Below are 25,520 nucleotides of genomic sequence, written 5' to 3' on the forward strand. Positions count from 1 at the left end.
TCCATTCTGAAGAGGAAAGCATGTCAGGAGGGGTAAGCTGGTCACTCTATATCTGTAGTCAGGAAGCAGAACGTGGACAGGAAGTAAGGCTGGGCTATGAAACCCCCGACCCTCTCCTGGTAACCCACTTCCTTCAGCAGGGCTCGATCTCCTAAGGTTCCACACTTTTCACCACTGAAGATGTTTCATATCCAAACCACTTCAGGTAGCAACATTCACATTGCCTGGGGAGTTCCTGCTGCCAGACTCTTAATCTATGTGGCTTGAATTAGATTAATCTCACCCTACCCAACTCCAGGGGGAACACGTGCTTCGCCCCTTTGTCAGGGTGACTGACTTAGGGATAGGTATATGCTTGGAGATGACTCAGTGCACCTCATAAATGAGCCTTCTCTGGAAGACTACAGAAGAAAAACTCTTTCTACTGGCCTTTCTGGGCTGACAGGTCAAGGGCCGTTGGTGTGAGTGGAACTGAATTACCCTGAGAAGGCAGGCACCCCAAACCAAGGTCACTCTAGGAGATAAAGCAGGGACAATTGTCAACCTCATGTAGGGTACCTTGCTCTAGCCACACCTACACTCCTGGGTGCTTGCTGGTTTCACTATCACTATACAATAATTTGTAAATATTGTGTGTCTCTTCTGCACTTGATCTAGGGAAGAATTGTTCTCATTTATTTCATACTTAAGCCAGAGCGACTCTGAGCACCTGCCACTCACGTCTCTAAGAATCCTGCTCAGTGATCCAGATGAGTGGACATTAGCCACTGCTGACGAGACTGTGGCTGTGACCCTGAGGGAGAGTGGAGAGTGGTTTCCGGGTGAGCTCTAAGCCATCAGAGACCAAGGGAGCCTTACCTGCCAGCATGAGGTGATAACGAAATCCTTAGTAGATGGAAATACAGAGTTATCATAATTGGAGACACAGTTCCTTGTCGATGGGAAAGACCAATGGGAGTGGAACCAGCAAAGCTGCCTCCTGCTGGAAGCCCAGAAGAACCCTGGGGCCAATCAGCATTGAGTGGGGCTGGGATGGGTGACTCCAGCTCTTCCCTGGCCTGGTACTATGTGTTTGAGCCTCCTGCTGGGCCAAGGAGTGACTTTCCAGGCCCTGCTGAATTTTCATCATTTCCCAGGGACCTTTCTGCTTGGGTTTGGCTCCTATGCCAAGGCCCTGACAGCTTTATTAGCACCTATAATTCAATGCTAGCATCGATGTGTTGGGAAACACTTTGGGGCTATCTGTTAAAGTCAGTTTAATTCCCTCTCAAATGCCTCTTTGTTTGCCAAAGTGCCAGGCAGAAGACTTCCAGGTAGGCGGGGAGATGAGCGCCAGACAGGGATCAGCGGGATGTGTCTGCTGAGCGCCCAAGTCACTTTGCTGGAGGCTGATGTCATTTCCAGTTAGCGGGCTCCTGGCAGAAAGGTCTGCAGAGGCTCAGATGACATCACTGGAGACTAGCCTGTCATTGGGGGAGATAACGAATGGAACTCAGCCTTTGAGTTCCTGCTGCCTCAGGAAGTCTCAATTCATTCCTTGGCCTCACTCTGAGAAGTGTCTAGAAAGGAGACACCTTGGACCTCAGCAAACTCTCCTGTTGTCTGCTTTATGGAAACGAAACAGTGGGGCATCTGAACTTTTCTCAAAGCTCCCAGTGACTGTTATAGTCACAGGACAGCCTTGAGGCAGCAGCACACACTGATGGTCATCTACCCTGTGTCCATTCTCCCTCCTGTTCCTGCCATAGTCACTAAGGCATGGTACTCTTCAAAAGACTGGATCTCCCCTTGGCATATACCTCACTAGTCTAAGCCATTAATTCATTCATTTAACAAGTTTTATCTAGTGCATATTTCAGTGAACATCTAGACACTAAGGATAGTTCTTTTAAAATGAAAACTCAAGTCTTTGCTTCCATGAGTCTTAATTCTGGTTGAGATGACAGGAAACTAGCACAAAATGTATTATATAATAAACATACGATGTCAGGCCAAAGTAATCTAAATACATGATGAAAACAAGGCTGAGAAGCAGGCAGTCTGTTTTAAATGAGGTTGTGATTGTGGAGATGGTATTTGGGTCTTGGGAAGAATCGTTTCCAATGAGGAATTCCGATTGGTTGAATGAGTGAGTGAATGGATGAATCGGTAAGTAAGTTCTGATGCTCACTCAATTCTTTTACATTAGAATCAGAATTGGCAGACCTGACTTCTTAGTCTGGTTCTTTTGCCTGTTCATTGTAATTCTGAGTGAGAACATGTGCTTTCAGGGGCCCAGTTTCCCCACTTGCACACTGAGGAACTAGGGGTCCACAGCCTCTGAGGGCCCAGTTTCCTCTGCCATTCTATGAATTTGTAAAAACACAGGCTTTGGGACCTGATGTCCTAAAAATGTCTCCCTGCCACCTTGGTATGCAGCTTCCAGCAAGTCAGAGTTCCTATCTAGCAGTGTCCTCATTTCTGGAAGGATGGTGACTTATTTTATGGTCTGTCCAGTATAAATTTCTGGGAAGTCACAATGTGGTCTCCTGAATTTCCCTGCTGCTGGAATTGGTGAAAACATAGAACAACGCCTGGATATAAACAAACACATATGCACACACTTAGACACACGTTCACAGTCACATCATCACATATACATGCACATATATATATATATATATATATATATATATATATATATATATATATATATATATATATACACATGGAAGAGAAACTAGGCATTTGCTTCGAAAATAATTGTACCCCGGGGCTCTTCATAGACACCAAGCCTGGTCAAGGTGGGCACAAAGATCTTCCTGAGGTGGATATGATCTGGGGGAGGTATTGCATCCTTCAACACTTCTCCAATAGCTAGAAGCCACCCTAAAAATCTCCAGATCAGATGTTCTGAGTCACTCCTGTGTCTACTGAGGGCTTGGGAATGAATCACAGCCTGTGGGTCTACAAAGCTATTACAGGCTAGACACACAATGAGTGTTCAACTGTCTTCTAGCTCAGACTTCTGTGTCTAGAGAACTAAAATAACAAGTGAGCGTAACAGTAGAATATGAGGCATCTGCAGAGCTCAGAGTTCAGTGTGAGCAAAGTCAATGGTGTCCCAGTCTCGTTCATTCATTAAAATTTTCTAATAAAAATTGTTAGCTTCTGAAAGAAAAAAACAAAACAACAATAAAATCCAATGGAAAGCCTTCTTGTACTGTACTTATTAAGCCCTCCCAGACTAACTAAAATGTCTGGTTTCAAATTATATCTGCTCCATGTTATTAACATTATTGACTCAATATCATATGTTAAAGTTGATTAGAAGTGGAGAGAAAATTGTAACATAAATGGTGCTTTATGTTTTAAGACTTGATCATTTGTAACTTACAGAAAGTTTGGGAGTCAGAAGCTAAAACATTGACTTCCAGGCCAGAGGGTTGCTGGGCATTCTATCACTTCCTTTGATGTCCAGAGCCCAAGGATCTCTGAGCAATGTAGGAGTGGCCCTCAAATCACAGACTACAGAGAAAGGGGGAAGACACACTCCACTGACAGTGACTAATTTCATTTCCAGTTAACTGGCTTTGGGCAGATATGCTACAGATGTGCAGATGACCTCATTAGGGACCAGGATGTCAACAAGACAGATACAAAGAGTCCTGCTCAAGATTCCCACAGGACCTATAGCCTTGGGATCCCATATTTCCTGAGCTTTTCAAAGGGAGAAGATTTCAGCTGATTTTATATGGCATCATAAAGAACTCTAGGGAAGATTGAGTTTATCTTGTTTGAGATGGGCAAGTTGCCATAGAGCCCAGGTCTCCCCAGCCTTTCCACGTTCCTTTATGTCTGCTCTGTCTTATGAGGTTCCTCCAGGCAGATGGGAAAGTAGGCATGGCTTCAGAGGTGTCAGGGTGTGCAGTCACCAACTCTAAAGGAAAGAGAAAGCCTGTGCCTCGGTCACTTTCTAAATAACCCTAATAACCAGGCTGTATCCGGTGTTCTACTATTGTGATGACCAGAGATGTGATATGTGAGTGGTCAGGCTTGCATACATATATCTGCCTCCATACAGTGTGAGGCTGCACATGGCAGAGGACTCTGATTCTGCTTCCTGTCACATCCTTTCCCTGCCTGGAGTCACTCATTAGGGAACACACAGTAGATATGTGTGGAGCAGAACCTATTGCTCAGCATAAACCAGGAAAGAACCAGGCCTAGAGAACACAAAAACCCCAGGGGTTTCGTAGCCAATAAACTCCTGCTAAAGCTAGGAACAAAACCATATTGTGTAGCACCTTACAACATGATTAAAGATCCCAGTTTTACTTCGGTACAATTCAACAAATAAGGAGGGTCTCTCAGGTGCCAGGTACCACTCCAAAGTTAACTGTGGCAGTAGAAATAGATCTGGCACTTGCCCTCAGAGAACTCTCAATTTAGTATGAATGAGATAGCAACTAATCGAAAGAATGATAACAACTAATCAATTTACACAGGGTACTTGCTGTATGTCAGACCCCAGACTGACTGCCTGACACATATCAACTCAGTTCATCCTTGTCATAACCGTTTGATATTGGTAGGGGTATGAGCTTCAGGTGAGTTATCCAGAGCAAGCAAACAACAGAGCCCAGATTCAAAGCCCTGTCATCTGGCTCCTAGCTCTATATTCTTCACCGTCATTAACTGTTCCCCTGGTAAACAGCAGTGAGTGCTGCCAGAGTTCTAACGGAGGTAGAGGGGTAAAGGAAGGCTCTAAGCCTTGAACCCAGTCAGATCACAGCACTGTATCTGCCCGTCTGAAAACACGGTGTCCTTCCCAGCTGTGAATGGTGAAGATTTGGGGCAGTGACAGACTCGCAGATCTCCAGAGGTCCAGATCCAACTTCCGGCTAGCGTTGTTCTGTTGCTTGGCACAAATGGCTTTTAGACATTCATCCCACCTTGCAAGGACTGAGAAAGCAGTAGTCTCACTGAGGGAGTGTTGTCACACTTAGTTCAAGCAGGGTGCTCGTGACCTTGAGAACCATGAAGGAACCATGGAAGGTTACTTGCTTTTGTTTATGTTTGCAGTCGAAGAGTTTTCCCACACTCATGAACATATATGCAAAGTGGGAGGGCAAGGGGTTGAGGGCCTTCGGAGCAGGTGATTGGCCAGTCAGCACACTAACTAGCAGTGAGAATGCTACTCTTGCTGTTCCCTCACTTCTGGGGCTCTTTGGTTCTCTTTCTTTACTGAAGCAAAAAGCCACATCTCTCTTTCCAGAGACCCCAGAGAATGTGTTCGAATGGGGAGTAAGGTCTCCGGACTGGGAGGAAAGAGAAGACAGTTTGGACTCAAGATCCTCTCCTTCTCACACTGCAGCCTCTGTCCTTGCCAGGAAGTGCCCCAGCTGACCTTTGCCAGCATGCTGCTGAGCAGGTCAGGGGTCTCTACACCTACTAGCACTAGGGACAAGGTGTGAGCAGACCAGGTGGCAGAGCGACATGGAAATTTTAACACGGGTGCGCTCATGGATACTCAGCATGGTCAGATGCTAGTCTACAACCCTCTCATCTCACAGGTCCTTTACTTTGGCTGATGTAATTAGCAACACCCTCATTTGAAATACACATGGAGAATGAAGCACTGAGTTCCATATTTGGGAAAGGAGAGGAGCCCTAAGGGGAGCTTATATGGGGTGGCCGCAGCCCCAGCATCAGGATCCTACTTAAATCACCAAATTTCACTAGGTTTGGAGAGCCTTTGGGGTCCCCAATAATCCTTCTTTATGTGTTCTGCTCCCGCTAAACTTAATGTTCTCAAGTGAAATGAGACTTGTAAGTCTCCAGACAGATCCTCAATCTTACCACCAGAGCTCCCTTCCATGGGGAAGGAAGAAGCTGGAGATCAGCCTGCAGGACACAGACAAGTCAGTTCCTGTTGAAGAGGGTGGTAGAGCCAAGCTTCTCGCCCACTGATAAAGGAAAAAGAAACAAAACAAAACAAAAAACCCTTGTGGGACATTGAACATTTTTTTTTTCCTGAATCATTTCTCATTTCTCATTTTTTATTTAGACTTCACACTTTTCCTGGGGCCTCTGGGCACTCTTCCAGCCCTGTATTCGTGATTGACTCTGAGTTCCCAAAGTAAGTGATCTGTCAGTCCTGGGCCCCGGGAAGGGGCAGAGGCAGCCGCCTGGGCTGTACTTGGCTCAGCCCGCTGACATTGTACACACTAATGTGATGTGAAGTAGCAAGTCTAAATAGCCTGTCCAACTTTTTTGATGTCCCTGAACTCACAGATGGGATTCATTTCCATGCTGTTCGCAAAACGTAAACGATACAAGGACATTAAAGAGCATTAAATGACTTGATGACATTTTGGTCACATTAATGAAAAGTGGCATTTTTTAAACTACCAAAAAGAAAAAGGTTGGTGGGTGGGTGGGGAAGGGGGAAATAAAGAAGAGGAGAGACCCAGCAGGGTGGAGGGTGGAGGAAAAATGGGAGGATTTGAGTGCACCCAAAATGTGGAAGAAATGTTGGCAGTCTCAGTTCCTGTCATCCCTGCAGGGGCTTCAGGTAGCGAGACCTAAGAGCTTCAGTGACTGGAGGGGTCTGCAGCACACATATAAACACTCTCTCTCTCTCTCTCTCTCTCTCTCTCTCTCTCTCTCTCTCTCTCTCTCTCTCTCTCCCTCCCTCCCTCTCTCTCTCCCTCTTTCTCTCTCCTCTCTCTCACACACAAACACACACACACACATACTCTCTCTCTCTGTCTCTGTCTGTCTCTCTCTGTCTCTCTGTCTCTCTCTCTCTCTTTCTCTCTCTCTCTTCTCTCTCTCACACACAAACACACACACACATACTCTTTCTCTCTGTCTCTCTGTCTCTGTCTCTGTCTCTGTCTCTGTCTCTGTCTCTCTCTCTCTCTCTCTCTCTCTCTCTCACACACACACACACACACACACACACACACACACTAATACACACACATAGTGAGCCAGAGGTTGTATTCTCCTCCAGACTGCTTAGCTTGGCCAAAACAAGCTCATGTACATGATGAGGACAGGAGAAATGTGACTTGCTTCCTCCAGGACGCTGTCTGCGAATGCTCCCCTTGCCTAGATCGTCTCTTCTTTAGACTGCCAAACAGCCCTCACTGAAGTCCACACCACTTTGCCATTTAGCTGTGAGTTAAGTTGTCAGAAGTCAAAATCCTCTCTGGGTTATGGGCTTCTTGAGGGATTAAGTCAGGGTTAGGAGCATAGACCTAGTGAGAAGAGTTATTAATTGAGTAACCTGGAACATAGTTCATTGTCCTCTCTGGGTGTCAAAAATACCACCTGTAAAATGGGGTAAGGAGAAAACTCAGCTCTTGGCATTCTAATGGGGCCAAGTGAGGTAGGGAAATCAGTCTTATGCCTGGTTCTCAACATCTGTTACAGATTAGCCTCTGCCTTGTGCCCAGCACCCCAAGAACTTGGCATACAGAGGGTACTCAATAAAGCCTACTTAAGAAGAGTTATCTCAACAGACTCACTTCAGAGGAAAAGAATCAGCTCCTAGGGGAACTAAGGAATGGCATTTGGAGCCATAGGGAGTAAAAGGGGGTGGCAGAGACATAACTTACCAAGTCCTATACACCTCACTTGAAAAGACAGTTTTTTAAATGTTAGCATTGGAACCTGTCTCTTAGGAGTACCTGGGGAGGTGTCCTGCTCACCCCTCCCCAACTAACCAACTAACCATGGCTGGCAAGTAGGGGCCCCCACTCCCTGCCCTCTACAGCCTTGGCAGGGCTTTCTCCTAGCCCTGGTGGTTACATTAATTGCCAATGACAATGGCAACCTTCACTCTGTGTGGTTTCCTGCCCAGATTCTGGACACTTTACAAGGCTCCCTTTTCTTCTCTTTTTTTCCCCCCGCAGATAGGAAATGCAACCCGAGACGTGTAAAGAAAAAAAAAGAGAGAGAGAGAAAGAAAAACAGTGTGCTTATTGTCATAGCCTCCACTCCTGGGCTCCCAGGCGTCAGGACTGTGTGTGCTCTGGGATGCCTGCCCCGCCACAGGGAAGAATAAACCCAGACTCAAATCATAGGAAATTCGTCAACTGTGCTTCTTAGAGCTATGTCTTTCAAGGTCTGTTCCCTGCCATATGATCTCTATAAACCACATCGCTGCTAGCCAGGGCACAGGACCAGAGGCGCCGGGGGCTCCTAGATAATGAATGCCAAATGCATGTGACAATAGTCTGATCAGAGAGCAGGATGGAAAGTTCTGCATCGTGTTTATATATATATACATATAGACCTGCACACCTATGTGTGTGCACATGGGCCCTGCATGTTCACATTTCTGCACACCCATGTGCATACATGCACATAGGTCAAGGACACAATAACTGTTCATAGAGTAAGTCTCTGCAGCCAGACTCAGGTAACTAACCCCTCAATTACCCTATTAAAGTATGAAGGTAAAGAAGCCCTGTGGATCAAGAGAATCAAGTGAAAGAGGGAACAAACACTCAGACCCCACTTCAGCTGGAGGCATTTGACATGGAAAAATGACAGATCGGGCTTGCAAATTCAAGATGTCCTGTGTCCAAGGACTGCCACAAGACACAGCACATGCAAGGGGCCCACAACTGAAAAATGAAAAGCGAGGATGTGTTCCTAAGCACCAAAAGTAAATGGGAAAAAATTGCCCAAAATGGAATGAATCACCAGTGATCTTCCCAATAATCTTTCGGCTCCTCCTAAGTCTGTCCAAGTCCTTTGATGGCTAGCCAGTCACCAATGTGGCTGGGGAGTGGGAACTGGGGAGGGGAAAAGAGGAATTCAGGGAAGAAACTAGCAGGCTTTAGAAGGCAAAAAGGTAATTAATGTTATAGCCTTTTAGAATCTAGAAAATACTGCACTAAAAACTGCAAGTCAATGAAGCAGGTTGTCGGCGACCGATAAACGCTTCCACGTTCATGAGCATCAGCATTCTTCCCGTTACCAAAAAAAAAAAAAAAAAAAAAAAGTAATAATACATACATATTAATGGATTACATTTTGTCCTTTGGGGAACATAATTTTTAAAAGGGCCAAGGCAGCAGTAATAGTTCCCCTAAAAATTCTAAATGCCGTAATTGTTTTCTCTGAATTATGGTGCTAGGATTTAATTAGTGATGAATGTTCAGTGTGGGGTTTGGACATTTTTGATGAATTCAGCCAAATAGAAAAGTAGTCTTGTCCTCATGGCTCCCTCCTCGTGGTCCACTGTATAGAAGTAGTGTGTCCGAGTGGGTTTTTACTTTCCCCTGTCTGGCCAAGTTAGGAAGGAGGTTGATTTAACCAGAGTTCAAGAAAAAGCATGAAATGCCCTGCTACTCGGTGCACATTTTGAAGTTCCTTGGTTATGAGAAAGAAAAATAATAATAGGTAAATGGCAGAAACATTCATAAGTTGCCCAAATCTTGTGTCTGAGCTCTGGACTTGAAGGACTCCTGAGTGTCAGAGCTAAAGGCGTGGCCAGGCTAGGGATTTTTTCATTCATCTCACAAATGGGGAATAAGCAAGGTCTACTGGGCCCCCATTCGAAACTGGGCATTGCTCACAGGGCCCTGGCAGTGGAGCCCTTGCCTGGGGGTAAACACAATTGCTTTGTACTGCTGCTCTGAGCTACACCACTTCTTTATAAGAGCTGGAGAGAAGCCCAGACCAGCGCCATCCACAGGGGCAGAATCCCGGTGGCCCACACAGCAGGGCCCCTTAGGGCCCAGCTTGCTCTCCTGTCCACCTTCAGGACTTCTTTCATTTGAGACCTGGAAGCTGTCCTGAGTTCCCTGGATCCCCTATTAGCATGCAAATATTCCTGGGAAAGGTGACACCTTGAGGCCCCACCAGCTAACCTCTGGCTCACTGGTTTCTTCTTAGCAAGGATTAGCAGAAATAGAACACCAAAAAGGGTCCTGCAGCAGGCTGCCAGAGGTTAGGGTTGGTTAGGAAGGGAGGTAAGAGACCTCTTTCTCATGCTGAGTTTTCTGAACAGTCAAATTTTTAAATTTGGTGACAAGTTAATGTTTTCATTCCAATATAGGTTTTAAAACTGTAAAAAAAAAAAAAAAAAAGTCCAGTTCTCATACCAATAAAGCTGTACAAAATCTATTCACAAATCAGGGATCATTCTGGACTCCAGGTCTTCTGATAAGAGCACGGGAATGCAGTCTTCACCCCTTCCCTGATTATATCACCTGCTCCACAGTGTTCCTGGAGAATAGATATGCTGATCCCCAAAGGGCGGGTTCAGATGGTCAGTAAGAATTGCGGAGCATGGTATGTTAACATGGTAGGTAGGTAGGAAAAATGGCAGGCCTATGTAGTCAGTCAAAAAGGCAGACCTGGGTAGGTAATATGCCGAAATAGCATACCTAGGTGGTCAGTGGAAGTATTGTTTGCTTGTCCAATGCTCCTTTTGTTTCCCTCCATCTCCTCTACTCCATTATTATTTACACCTCCTGTCGACACCACAGCAAGTCCTCATTCCCACATTCACCCACTCTATTCTTCTCTAGAGACCTGTTGAAACCCATTGGTCCAGCTGCCAGGGAGCGCTATCATTCCTCTCAAGGAAAGACTTAAGATGCTGTTCTGTAAATAGTTATGCTTGAGAGCAGAGGACCCAGAATCACTAAGAAAAACCTTGGTTCAAATCCTGGTTCTGCTAGATACTGGAAGGCAGGAAGTGACCTCTCTTCCCTATTCGTCTATTTCCTCATTTGTCTCACAAAGGAATGGGTGACATCAGCATAAGTAAGGGCTCAAGAAACATCTCTACTGTTGTTGCCATAACATACTCCTATGTTTATGAAATAGAACTCCAAAATAATGTTCAGGTGGTTATATATACATATGCATCTATGTATATGTTATAAATAGACATATATGTATATATTATATAGATATATGTGTGTTATGTATACATTTATATGCTCTATAAATATATGCATATAGGCATAAATATTGTATACATGTATATACATGTGTTATATACATATATGCATGTATATCACATATATGTTATATGCATATATGTATATAGTATATGTATATGTATGTTTACATATAAAGAGATGGGGGTGAGGGTTCCCTGTGCAGGTGGTCATGACAGGCAGGGAAGTGAACTACAAAGAGGTAAGAATGGAAACTTGGTTCGGATTGACTTTGTCAATCTGGATCAAGGCCTCAGGAAGTCTGACCTTGGACAGTTTATTCCCAACAAATTTAAACACAGATAATTTGGTGGAGGGGAAGTTTCCCTATGTAATACATTCCCCAGTGCACAAGGAAGCATAACTACATCAAAACTAAATTCAGGGTGTATTATTTCTTCCAAGAAGATGTGTTATAGAGATAGGCTACCTGTACTAGCTTAATGGCCTAAGAAAGAGTCTGGCCTGGCCTCAGTCATGCAGATAGTGTAGAGGTCATTTGGGCTATTACCCACCTCTGGCCCTGGTTGTGGGAGCTTGGGGAGCCCCTGGCTATAAGGGTCATTTAGATTACTAGCCACCTCCAGCCCTGGTTGTAGGAGCTTGATATCCAACAGATAACACAGGTCATCAGGCTGTTATTCACTTCCAATTCCCAGCCTCTAGATGGAAGAACAGGTTTTTTTCTTTACATCTTTTCCATTGGTAAGACAATTCTGTGTGCTTAATCTTCATGGTTTCTCTGGAGATTTGTGGACACAAGGACTTTCAGGCTGTACTACCAACATGGGCACCATAATGAACAGATCTAGTGAGTATCTATCTCCAAAATTACTCTATTTGGGAAATGGTTCCTTACTCCAACATTGTGTCACTTCATGTAATTATAATTCATTCATGCCTTCATTCTGCTGAACAATGATTTAGCATACCTCCACTGAGCTGGGTATTTAGGATATGGAGCTGGACAAGCTTGATCCAGGCTTTTATGAACTCACCCGAGCAAATGAAAACAAAGTAAGCAACAATGAATGAGGGTGAATGATTATTAGAAAACTATTAGTAATAAACTAACTGCTAGTGGGAGATGGGGAGGGAAGATATCTGAGCTCTGAATTAAAGGAGGATAATTATTACTGAAATTTATCTGGACTTTCTTTGTATAGTCACTGAGGAGGAGTTTATCATTTTAATTTAGTCTACAAATGACTGTGCAGGGAAATTCCTTCTCATGTGGCAGAGAATCCTGAAGCTCAGAGAGTTGTATGTCTATAACTGTACAACTCTATATTCAAATAACAGACTTCAACAGCATGCCAATTAACCACTCATATCAGCAAAGGGAAAACAATAGTTTATAGACACATCTGCTTTCAAATTCTATAATATTTATACATACAAAATAATGCACTAATGTATTTATCACACAGAAATGTATACTTATTTTAGAAAAACATGAAGAATGATATATTCAGGTTACAGGTATATATGGATATGTTTAGTGTATAGATGAATGTCTTGCCAAGTGTCTTCATACATGGAGGAGACAATTTTATCTATATGCAGATATGAACATGTGTACAGCTTCCTTCTTTGCTCCATGACAGAGCAAATATCCTATTTCACAACTACATGCACATCTAGCACACCTTATTGATCCTTGCTGTACAATCTTTGGAGGGATAGATACTATTATTGATTCTACCTCTTCTCTGTTCAGAAATTTAGAAAAATTTCAATTTTCAAATTATTGTGGTTTGACATGGTGTTGATTGTCTTATGTGGAAAGTACATTTCTAGAAGAAGAATTGATGAGTCACATGTTTAAGGTTATTTGATGGATTTTACCACATTGTGTCTTATTATGTACAAATTGATATTATCTATTAACAGTTTATAGAGGTATCCCAACATTTTGAGGTTTTGATGTTGCTATGTTTCTTTATTTAAATCTTAGTGATTTGTAAGAATTCTTTACATATTAAGACTCAAGGTTCTTTGCTTTTCATACATTTCATGGTACATTTGCCTTATAAACAGTTTTACATTTTATAAATGAAATCTATCATTTTTATGACTTCTGCAATGGATGTAATATTTAGGCAAACCTCTTCACAATTATCATTAGATATGTTCTGGCACTATTTGTTTTTACTTTTTAATGTGTCCACAATGTAATGCAGTATATGGTATATGGAAAGAATCCAAATTATATGGTTCCCAGCCCTCCACATAGAAAATACTACTTTTTTATGATGAAATGTACTGACGAGCTTCTATTATTTTCCAATGAACTATGTCTACTTTTCCCCACAGAATTATTGCTGTGTCATATAGTTCTTTCTGTTTCTGGATTCCAGGGGTGGGATGTAAGGTGACAGATGACCTTAAATGTAGCAGTCTTTCACCCGGGACAGAGGACGCTCACTGTTCATTCCCACGTCCTGTGAGACTCTCCTGGTTTTCAGAGTTGGTCTGCAATGTTCCATCTACCACTAGAGCAGTTGTGCTCTGTTTTGCAAGGTTCTTGGCTGGAAGTTTGGTTCATTCTGTCCACTAGAAAGCCAAGTAAAATGACAGTTAAGAACACAGTTCTAGCTGTGTGGCATTGGGATAGCTATTCTCTACCTCTGACGCTCAGGGCCCACCTTTGCCTTAGGACTTTCTCATAATTCTAACACACGAATGACCATATAAACAAAATATATTTAACCAATGCCAATTAGCATCATCACATCCTAATGATCTTGTCATTCCAAGAGTATTCTGATTTATCTTATATCAGGCAAAGAAAATTGATGGGAAGATATGAAATCAAGAAGCATTAGTTGAAGTAAAAGTTTCTAGGAATGAGAAGTTACTGTGAATTGTTCCTTTTCCTTCTGAGATTCACAATGCTAGGTCTTTAATGAAGACTATGTATGGCCATAGCAGGGCCACATGGTATCATGTGAAGATTCTGAGCAAGTCAGTTCATTAGAATCTATTGTAGATTCTACTTGGCATCCTGGCCTTGGCTTTTGTCTGTCAGATCAGCTTGGGGCTCAGATATTCACTCAGTATGACTGTTCTGCTGCTGTGATAAAAATCCATGAACTAAAGCAATTTAAGGATCAAAGGGTTGTTTTGGCTTATAGTTCCAGAGAGAGCATCCATCATGGAGGAAAGACATGGTAGGAGCCAGAAGCTGGCGGCTCACATTTTCATCCACACACAGGAAACAGAGAGAAAGAACAGGAAGTAGAGTGTGGTTATAAACCCTCAAACTCTGCCTTTGGTGCTGTACTTCCTCTAGCAAGGCTCTACCTCCTAAAGGTACCTGCCCAAATAATGCCAGCAAATGGGTACCAAGTGTTCAGATGCATGAGACTATGGAAACCTTTCTTATTCAAATCATCACAGCATCTTGGCTGCCTGCTTCTGCTCTACTATCAGCTGACATTCTGTAGTCACATGGCCCTGGATTGATGCCACAGCTCTATACCAGATGAAGACATGGGGATACTAGGCTGCCCCTGCCAACATCCTGTAAGGTCTGTGAGCATGAAACACATGGTAGCCTTTCATGGAGTGCAAAGCCTGCAATAGGGGACTTGTGAGTGTTGCTGTATCAAGAAGGGATGTCTGATTCTTAGTAGCAGAAAACTCAATCCAAACCAGCATAGTTACAGCAATGAGGGCCAGGAAAGGAGATGAGATTGCACATGCTAACTAGGTGATCCACAAACCTCACAGTTAAAATTAAAACCACCCTCATGCTGTGTGTGTAGTGGGCACTTTTCTGCTGCTGCCCCAGGGGACAAGAGGCTATTGTGGTAGGAAGGCACAGAAGCCAGTGAAAGAGCAGGCGTGGCAGCCAGGGCAGAGAGCTGGGAGATCACATCTTCAGGCTCAACCACGAGGCAGAGAGCTGAATGGGAAGTGGAACAAGGCTATAAACCCCCAAAGCCCACCCCCAGTGACGGACTTCCTCCAGCTAGGCTGCATGACCTCCCCAAACTTGAGCGTCACCAACTTGAGGACTAAGTGATAAAATTCTTGGGGGACATTGGGCACATTTGGGGATATTTCTCATGGGGACATTTCTCATTCGAACAGCCACACAGGGCCAGAACAGGGAAGAGATAGAAGAGCACAAACTAGGCCAAAGTTGGGTCATTCCTGACAGAAGGGGACACTGGTGAGGGGGGCAGCCACAATACCCACTCTTGTTTATTCCGTTCCACGGCAGAACACGAGTCCACTGCAGCTTGAGGCCTTCAAGTATGGATAGATTCTGGGTCAGCAAGGAGAGGCGTGTTCAGCCCACCACATAGTGACTAAAAGTGTTTTCCTAAACAGCAACAGGGACGGCAATAATGACAAGGTACAGAGTGAAACATGCATTAAAAATAGTCTTTTCTAAAGAACAGAAATGCCATTGTTCTGGCCAAACCACTCAAGAAGTAGTGATTCAGATCTGTGCTGATGGCCAGGGAGCCCTTCATGGGCACAGCTGTTGCTTTCTCTCTCTCTCTCTCTCTCTCTCTCTCTCTCTCTCTCTCTCTCTCTCTCAACCTCTTCTCTGTTACCTCTGTTTCTGAGGCTCTCCTCCTCAGGCAACCTCTGGGGTTCTGTTTTCTGGCTTCCTTTCCCCAGCACCTCAGAAGGTGATGGAGAGAGGGCACCACGGAAGAGCTGGGGTCTAGGTGAGCCCATGTGACTTCTCAGCTCACAGTCCCCACTGAGGAAGACTTGTCCCCCGAAAGGTCGAATGATCAAGCTCCAGTGAGCCTTTCATGCCTCCAGGTTGCTAAGCAACAAACACTTCAAGCTTGGAAATCTTTATCCATACCGGATATATTATCCTGGCAAATTGGACTTTCAGATCTGGCAGCAATGGAAAGAGTAACTTCTTTAAAAATAGAGACAATTTAGATGATTTCAAAGACATCTGTTCTCTTTTTCCAGCGTGCCCGCTCTTCTCTTTCACTAGCTCATGGGATCCAAACACTTCACATGGAGGAAGCCCAAGGTCTCTGAGGAAAGACCCTTCTTAGTCACAAAAACCCAGCTACAGAGAGAGAGGGTTGCCAGGTGGAAAGATCTATAACCGCCAGGGAGGTGGCACCAGGGCGTGTCTTCTTTCCTTTGCCCTCTTCTCAACGAGTTTATTTCGAGTCTTCACTCTCTCTGATTCTCTTAGTTACAACTTTCCTTTCCCCCAGTGTTCTCTCTCTCTCTCTCTCTCTCTCTCTCTCTCTCTCTCTCTCTCTCTCTCTCTCTCTACCTCCCTCCCTCCCTCCCTCCCCTTTCTCTCTCTTCTCTCCATCCTTAGTCTGCTTTCTTTCTCTCTAACTTGCCTTTCCTCACATCAAGGCAACACAGGAACAAGGAACAGCTTGGAGACTAATGACTGGATTTCTTGACCCCCTGCCCATCATCTCATGGGACCATGGAGGTGGAAATTCCTCCTTCACTCAGTACTCATAGTTAGGGTGATCCCAGAGCTTAGTTTTTTCTCTCTCCCCTACATCCTTAAAATAAAAAAAAAAAAATCAAGACAAAACCAAACAGCACATACCTCCTCCACCTGCTTGTTAATAGCTGAAATTCCTCCAACAGAAAATGTTACATTCCACAAGTAAAGACCAAGGTTAAAGCATAAATAATAAACAGTTCACATCTGGGCAGCTAGTCACAGTTTTCCAAACACATCCAGCTGTTTCCTACCCTTGTGTGACCCCCACAATCATCTGAGGATGGAAACATTGGTACTGAGCCTCAGAGATATTAGGTTGATACACCCTTCTGTCCGACTCTACAGTCCTTTCTCTACCCCCACCCCATCTCCCTGCTCAGGGGGGAACCCTACAGCCTGGCATGATAGGATACCTTCTTCAGTTTCCCCAACCCTCTGATTTCCTGCTGATTCTTGTCTCTACAGAATCCTTTACATGCAGTAAGGCGGACACCTGCCAGTGAGGTATGCTGCCACCAGATGGCAGATGACACAGGCTTCCACAGTGAGCCCCAGGCTTTTACCATAACTAAAAATGAGCTAAGTTTTTTTCTATATTTTATCTTTTTATAATCAAAATTACAGTTCACTAAAAAATAGCTCAGCACAGCAGCATTCCCCATCTATCCAGATGATGATATGGAGGAAGACATATATTTAGAAGAATAAATACACAGGTTGACTGTACGCCTATGAAAATGTTCACTGACTTTTTCAACTCTCTCTCTCTTCTGCTCCCCACAAAGTCACAGCCCACTTCCTGCTCTGAGATACCAGCAAGGCACCCCAGGGTTGCTCTGTTCCCACCCTGACAGAGTTCCTGAACACCAGCTCTGTTGGAGAAGAAAGAATGGTTCTCTAACCCTGCATCATCTAAAACACCTAAAGGATTTGTGAAAGCTTTAGATTCTGAGTTTCTAACTCAATGGGCCCAAATGGAGCCAGAGAACTTGGATTTCTAACTAGTCCACAGACAATTTTTGGTGGCCATGCTCTGGGGACATCTTTAAAGCTACTAGACTGAAGCAACACTCTCTTCATGTCATGAGCTCACCCACCCCTTTTCCTTTACCTCTCATCCTATCATGGAGGAGTGAGGTTGGTTTTGTGGGCTTCCAAGCTTGAGTCTAGGTTCCTTTAATGAATAGTTAACAGCTTAAAAATTGTACCTGGTACCCAATTAACTTTGGGTCACTTTCAAAAACCGGGACTCATGTATCCCAGGCTATGCTAGAATGTTCTATACCCTCTACACAACTGGGCATGCCCTTGAAATCTCAGCTTTACCTCACAAGCATGGAGTACAGTGTCTGTTTTATGGGGTCCTAGAGATAAACCCAGAACTTCCTGCATATAGACAGGCACTCTCCCAACTGAGCCACATCCTCAGCCCTTAGTACATATTTCTGCTGTTTAAGATCCCTTCTGATCATTTCCCCTGCTCAGTGCCTATAAGTACTATGCACACTGCTAATTATGAGAGGAAGAGCTAGCCTTTCTTAAAGCTGCCAGTCCTGAGATAAAGACTGCTTTTATTGACTCATCAGACCATCATCATCATTCTACAAGAAACGATTTAGTTATGATTCCCTTTTTGCAGAAGAGGAAATAGAGGTCCAAGATTTTAAAACCAGGACATTACAGTATCTGGACCAAATATCAACATGTTTGTCTCCAGAGCTGTTTGGACTTATAGAAAGTGACTCTAAGTTTTACATGGACAGTAAGTGTGATTTCCTGTCTTCTCAAATTGGTTTCTCTAGGCTCTGGCAGTAAAGGGTTATACTTGTCTCTGCTGGTCTGTGCTCATGCTCCCACCAGCCTTCAGATGCCCTAATGTCCTCTGCCTTACTCCACTGTACTGGATGGAAGGAGACATGGATAGAAGGATGGTTCTTCAGGCTCCCCTAGCATCTTAGGTGAAGATGCATCCTGGATGAGAACATACTTTCCAGGCAAGAAAGAATCCAAACGTATACTGAGCATCAGGAAAGGTGATATGGGTGAGATGAGGCAGCCACAAACATCTGTTCTTTATTCAGAGAAGACCTATGCAAACATTTCTTTTTAAGAGAGAGAGAGAGAGAGAGAGAGAGAGAGAGAGAGAGAGAGAGAAAGTGGAGGAAGAAACAAAGAGGAAAAACAAGAACCAACCTTAGAGAAAACTCAGCAAAGAATAGACAGGAATTTGTCACCACTTAATAAGAACATAAATCCAGGAACATAGGCCTGAAAGACAAGATAATGAGTTTAAAAACAAAAAACAGAGATGGAGGATCTAAGAGAGCAAACCAAGGACCCAAGCCACCTCATTACTGAACCAGCACCAAAGTTAGAGAGAGAAGAAACAGGTCGAGCCTCTGAATCTAAATTATTTATGTGGATGTAAGTTTGAGACAGAGAAAATGCAGATTAAAACAAAGGCATAAAAGCTGGTCTAGAGAAACTAGTTTATTTTAAAGCACTTAATTATAAAAAGGGAGGACTCCAAATCCAAAAGTAAAATTTTTTAATTATCCAAATTTTAAAAATTGAATATGGAAACTAAAAGACATGTCATATTCTGGGAAAACTCAAATCCACTCAAGATACAAGCCGGTTAAGTGATGATACTTCAGACATTCAGACAGCCATGGAGAGTAGGCATCAAAGGGGTTACATCCTGGCTCATCTCAGCACTCTCCAGGCAGCACTCGAAGGCAAAAAACAATATTCACAATGTGTTTAGAAAAAGAAAATGAACGGGGCATAGGGTAGCATACAATAATGTTAGGTAAAAACACCAGTTTCTCAAATGTAATAAACCCAGTGATACAATACCCACAAGCCCTCCTTGCACAAAAAACTCTGTGACAGTGGTGGTCAGTCAACTGAGAAAGAAAGAAGAAGAGAATAATTTAGGAATAAAACCCTCTGAGGAAGCAGTAATGGAGGCAATCCATCCACCTGGTACTTACACTAACACTAAGCAAGAGCTCTCAGTGAAGTTCCTCTGTCTCGTGCACTTGGCAGAACTCCACCAGCAGCATCCTTACCGCCTTTGCTCTGCTCATGAGATAAGAACGTGTGGCTGTCTGTCTTCCTTGATGTCATTTGTTATCCTCCTTCCCATCCCCACCCCCCACCCCCCAGCTCTGCTGCTTGGTCTTCATTGTCGACTTCACTGGATTGGGAGTCACCCAAGGGACACGTCTCTGGCTGTGTCTAGAAGAGGGTTTTCAGGGAGAATTTACAAAAGGGGGGAGGCCCACCCTGAATGTGGCGGCACCATCCCCTAGGCTGGAGTCCCAGACTGAGTAAGAAGATGAGAGCGAGATAGGATCAGCACTCATCTCCCTCTCCCTCCTGACTGCAGATGCACTGTGAGCAGCCACCCTGCACTCCCTGGCGCTGCAACTTCCTGTCACGGCAGACATGATCCCTGAAAGGCTTCCTTCCTTAGGTCCCTTTTTGTCAGGAATTTGGTCACAGAGATTGTTTTATCAAGTAACCAACACACCCCTCCTGCCCACTAAGAGTAAGTGGGTCAGGGGATGGGATAGTTGTATAACTAGAACTACCCTAGCCATAGAGCCGTTGGTCTGAGCGATGTAAAACTAGTAAGGTAACTAATAATAACCAATGGAACTCCAGCTGTCTGGGGAAAGGAACAGGAAGGGTCAGAGAACACTCATGAACTCATCCTTTACAGATCAAACAGGACTGCCACACACCTGGACGTGGGCACGGCCCCACCCCCTGGGTACCGACCCTATTGAGGTCATTTGACGACTCTGACCATCATTTTACCAATCAGTAAGATGGGTGTTACTCTTGGACGGTTTCCAGAATTTTCAGATGGCATTTGGTGGCCTGAGAAGAAGTTCTTCGTCGAAGATTCTGGTGTTGGAGGGACATCCTCTGGGAGAAGGTAATACTGGCCTGTGAACAACTGAATTGTCGTCGCCTTTTAAAGTAAATGACGACAGCCTCTTTGGATTAACCTTAGACGTGTTTTTGAGAAATACTATTCCACTGTAAAAACGCATTTCCTCAATAACTTCTGTAGTCTTATTTGAGTGTATTCTCTTCTGTTAAATTCCAATGAAATTGAAAGTGGTGCTTTCATGTTTTAAAATAGCATTTAGAATTATGAGCGCATTTTATTAAAGTGTTTCTAGGGGTCTATATTTTTCTGTCTACATATATGCAAAATCCTAGTACCATGCATGCTTGTTCTCAGTAAGGGCTGTTTCTCATATCACTGTGTCCATCTTTCAACTTTTTCTGTTTTATTAATTACTTTTAAGGAGCACATTTTCCTCGAATATAAGGAAGTGGTTTGCTTTGGTTTTAAAGAAAGGGAAAGGGGAGAGGGGAAGTGGGGAGGACTCACAGAAGGAATCACACGGCAAAGCACACAGCTTGGGTGCAAGGAACTGAATTTGGGCCTTCCTCTTCAGCGCTCCTCCCCACCCCCCTTTTGTGACCCCCTCCAAAACTCTGTGTTGGGCTGGCTACCCAGGAGGAAGGAAACCAATGTTGACCTGAGAACCCCGCCAGGCACTTTCCTATAAACTCCTGGGTAAGCTCATGGGATGAGAATCATGTCCATGGCCTAGAGGACAATCCTGAGACTCGGGCAGGTTGAGCTCTGCCTGATTTCCTGGGAATGAGAGTGCCAACTGCATAATTAGCTGCCGTGAGCTGGGCCCAAGCTAGGTAGATGTGTGGAGAACTAATCCCTCTTCCTGCTCCTAGATTTAAATATCAGCAATTCTTACTTCTTTTTAAAGCCCAGTCCAGACAGATGAGCTTGTGTCACAAATGCTGAACAGTTTGGACAGGGTTGTCAGGGCTGGAGATCAGGCTGCCTCACACCTAGTCCTCTGCTATTTCTTCTACTCTGCTTTCCCTAGGCTAGAAGTGGAATGGCCTGTGCTGGCTACCGTGTGATACTGTGGCAGCAGGACCAAAGAACTTCAGGTGTTCAGAGGCCATGGAGGGACAAGGAGCGGGGGTGGGAGTGGGGGGATATGTGGGGGGGTGTCAGGGAGGGTAAAGTAGGGTCGAGGAGGATAGGAAGTAGGAAGGAGTACGGGAAGGTCAGGGAGAGCCAGGGTGAGTCAGGGAGGGCCAGCGGAAGTCAAGGAGAGCCAGGGAGAGCCAGGGAGAATCAGGGAGAGCCAGGGAGAATCAGGGAGAGCCAGGGAGAGTCAGGGAGGGTCAAGGAGAGTCAGGGAGGGCCAGGGAGGGTTAGGCTCCCACTAGGAGCTGCTTCCCGTCACTGTCTTCTCTCCCCTTGGATGTCTGGGTTGAGCTGGACCCACAGAAGGGAAGCTCTGATGATTTCCCAAGGTAGGCCCAGGGCCAGCTTCCAGGAAACCTAGGACCTACCTCAGTCAGTGTTTGGTAGGTATCCATGACACAATGAACACCAAGAAATAAGTCCAAGAATGGGTATCTCAGCGTAGAGGATGCTCTGTGCACTGGGTGTACACTGGGGAATAGAGATTCCACTCCTCTCCTGCCAGTCATCCTTGCGGTGTGACCCCAGGGAAGCCACATGCTGACGCTGAGACTCATTTTCCCCATTGGCAAACTAAAGCTGGGAGTTTCTGGAGGTGCCAGTTCAGTGTTTCCATGATTTTGTGGAGGAAAGAGGTTTTCTTGCCCTTGTGCAGCCTGGGTGGTTGGGGATAGCATTTTCTTTGAGAAGGCAAACGGCTGGAGTCAAGCCAGCGAGAGGCCAGAAGGCGGAGGGCATTAACTCCAGACGGGCAAGGAGAGACTTAAAGGAAGCCAGTTTCATTCTGAGGCCATGGGAACTGAGCATCCTTGGGTCAGACCAGTCTCTCCTCCTGCAATGGGTCTTGGCAGGCAGGCTGAAGGCCTTGAAGGATCCTAGACTATGAGATTATCTGCTAATCATGGTCTGGACATGAGCCCACAAGAGGTGTCATCTGAAGAATGAGATGCTTTTTTATGATGTTGTAAAAGAGAGAAAAATCACCTTGGCCTTTAGCCTCAGCTTGCATTTAGTAAGAGAGAGACACCAGCGCCCAGACTCCTGTAGCCAAGTGCTCTGGACTCAGAGTTTCCTTCTGGGGCTGCTGTTTCATAATGGAGCTATATTGCAGGCAAAAGGAACTCTCTCTCCCTCTCCAGATATTAAGGTGGGGCTGGGGATTGCTAGAGCTACAGGCACTAGTATTGTTGAAGAGATGGAGTCCCATGTGTGACATGAACAGCTTAAAACACTCAACTAGCTGGGCGGCAGTGGCAAATGTCTTTAATCCTAGCACTTGGGAGGCAGAGCCAGGTGGATCTCTGTGAGTTTGATGCCAGCCTGGTCTACAGAGGCTTTAGAATGGCCCACGTGGGATCACCGGCAAAACAAAAAACAAAACAAAACAAAAAAACAAACAACAAACAAAAAACCCCACTCAACTGGAGAATATATTCCCAGGCATATCTGGCTAAGCATTTCTTTCAAATTTCTCATTCTTTCTGAAAAGTTGACTGTGCACAGAGTGGCTGTTCCACCCACTGAGCACTTCTATTCACTGTTAGAATATCTAGTGAAGATTTTCACCGCAAAGATAAAGCAGTGGGTTCATCCCTCATCACCTGGCTGCTGAGTGTGTGCTTGCTGAAGGTGGGCTGAACACCTGAACATCCACCCAAGGGATGCAAAGCTAACGACACCAGTTAGCTTCTTAATATCTGCAGCCGGGGACATTCAGACAAATCAAAACTGTAGCCAAGGGTTTGGGGGTGTAGCTCACTGGTAGAATGCTTGTCCAGCATGCCGGAAACCCAGGGCGAGGTCCTCATCAACATATAAACTGGGCTCAACAGCTTCTGCATCGAAGGCTAGCACCAGAGAAATAGAAGCAGGAGGACCAGAAATTCAAGGCCATGCTTGGCCACATATCAGGTTCAAGTCTAGCTTGAATAACATGGTTCCTCCTCATCTTTTGGTCATGGAGTTTTATCACAGCAATAGAAACCTAACCAAGACGGTCACCCATTTCCCAGGCAGAGCAGGGTACCTTTCAGTCATCTTGACCTCTGCTTTTTAAAACTAGGTGCTGGACCAGGCGGTGGTGGCACATCCCTTTAATCCCAGCACTTGGGAGGCAGAGGCAGGCAAATCTCTGTGAGTTCAAGGCCAGCCTGGTCTACAGAGCAGGTTCCAGGAAAGCAAGGGCTGTTACACAGAGAAACCCTATCTTGAAAAACCAAAAAGAACAAAAAAGAAAGAAAGAAAAATAGCTGGGCATTGTCTTCACATAACTCAAAAGAACATCAAAGGCTTGTCCAAGAGCCAAAGAACAGATACCCTATCTGGCTGCTGTGGGGAACAGAAGGAGGGAAACTGATGATGTGTGTACCGAGATACAGAGGGGCTCCACCATCCACGGATATCATTTCTCTCATTAATAGACAGGAATCTTAGGTTTGGGTATTTAAACAACAGTTCTGGGATCCATAACTGTTAAACAACCAAGAGACACAAAATCACTCAGAATCTTTGCCCACTGAATGCAGCTGGAAAGTGACAGATCCCAGCCCCCAAGCTTTATGAGAACCTGCCTGAGCACTGTCCCTGCAGAGGAATGAATTGGGGGCTGGAAGACTGAACTCCGGAGGCAGCATGACAGGGCAGCGCTCAGGACTCTAGTCCCCATGATTCTTCTGGATCTTCGTGTAGTACATTTTTCTAAGGCCTTTCCAGATGGAGAAGCCCTCAGGCTGAAGTTATTTCTCCGATTCAGGCAAATTCTGTTCACTACCGAGTGTCAGGGACCACAGGCCGGTGATCCCACGTGGGTCATTCTAAAGCCACGACCCATCTCTGCAGAAACACTTCACATCCTGGCTGCTGCAGTTCTCAACCTGACATGCTTTTGTGCAAGAAACAAGGCAGGGGTGGGGGCGAAGAGGTACAAGGCAGACTTGGATTTTAAAAGGAAGGATCGAGACTGACAGCCATCAGGGTATAATCCTGACCCTCCCTGTGCATTAGTTATATCACTAACATCCCCCACTTGCACCTGTCTCCTGCTTCTAGATCCAGCATCCCCTCCCCTACCGTGCACACCGATCCAAGCCTGCTACACCTCTCTTGCAAGACTGTTTCCTCCTGTTCATTTCCTCCTTGCCTGCTCTCCCCCCCCCCCACGCCCCTTTGGCTAATGAGTACCTATTTGTCTTTTTGAGGCAAGTTGGCTTAGGCCCCTCCTCTAGGAACTCTTCCCAGCCTAAACTAATAGCCAGCACTCACATGAGGCAGCTTACAACGTCCTATAATTCCAGCCCCAAGGGACCTGATGATTTCTTCTGACCTCTACAAGCACCTGAATTGACCTCAACATACCCCCACACACATACCACACAGGCACGCGCGCGCGTGCACACACACACACATATAGACACAACTTAAACACAATTAATGAATTTATTTTCTTGAAAGGTATCTGCGGATGTGTTGCTACTAGCTTATAATCTATCATAAGGAATGCCTCAGCCTCTCCACAAAGAATTCAAAGACTCTCCACAGCCTCCAATATTTCAACAAAGTCTCTAAGCTTCCTATTGCCATCAAGACCAACATCAGAAAGGGAGAAGGAAGAGACATTGGCATCAACTCATCTTTTATAACTTCCCTAACATTCCAGACAGTTCTCATCCCCTTCACTGTGTACCTGGGCCAAACATCTTGAGTCACCTGTAAAGTGCGACTTCTTAACCTGTTCTATCTGCTACCCCTTTCCATCTAAGAAAATTATACATGACCCTGGGCATATAGATCTATAAAATAGGTATACACGTCAAATGTTTACTGATAAGTCATCAGTTTGTTTTGATATGCTTTATGGCACAGGTATTGTGATGGTTAATATTGATTATCAACTTGAAAATCCCCAGAATCACTAAAAAGACAAGCCTCTGGGGTTTACAAGGAATTTTCTAGATTAGGTTCAGTGAGCTGAAAAGACATATTAATACAGGTGACACTATTTCATAGGCTGGGGTCCCAGGCTGACTAGGAGAAGGTGAGCCCAGTACCCATTCATCACTCT

The sequence above is a fragment of the Peromyscus maniculatus genome, chromosome 1 (genome assembly GCF_049852395.1).
Source record: "Peromyscus maniculatus bairdii isolate BWxNUB_F1_BW_parent chromosome 1, HU_Pman_BW_mat_3.1, whole genome shotgun sequence".
NCBI classification, from domain to species: Eukaryota; Metazoa; Chordata; class Mammalia; order Rodentia; family Cricetidae; genus Peromyscus; species Peromyscus maniculatus.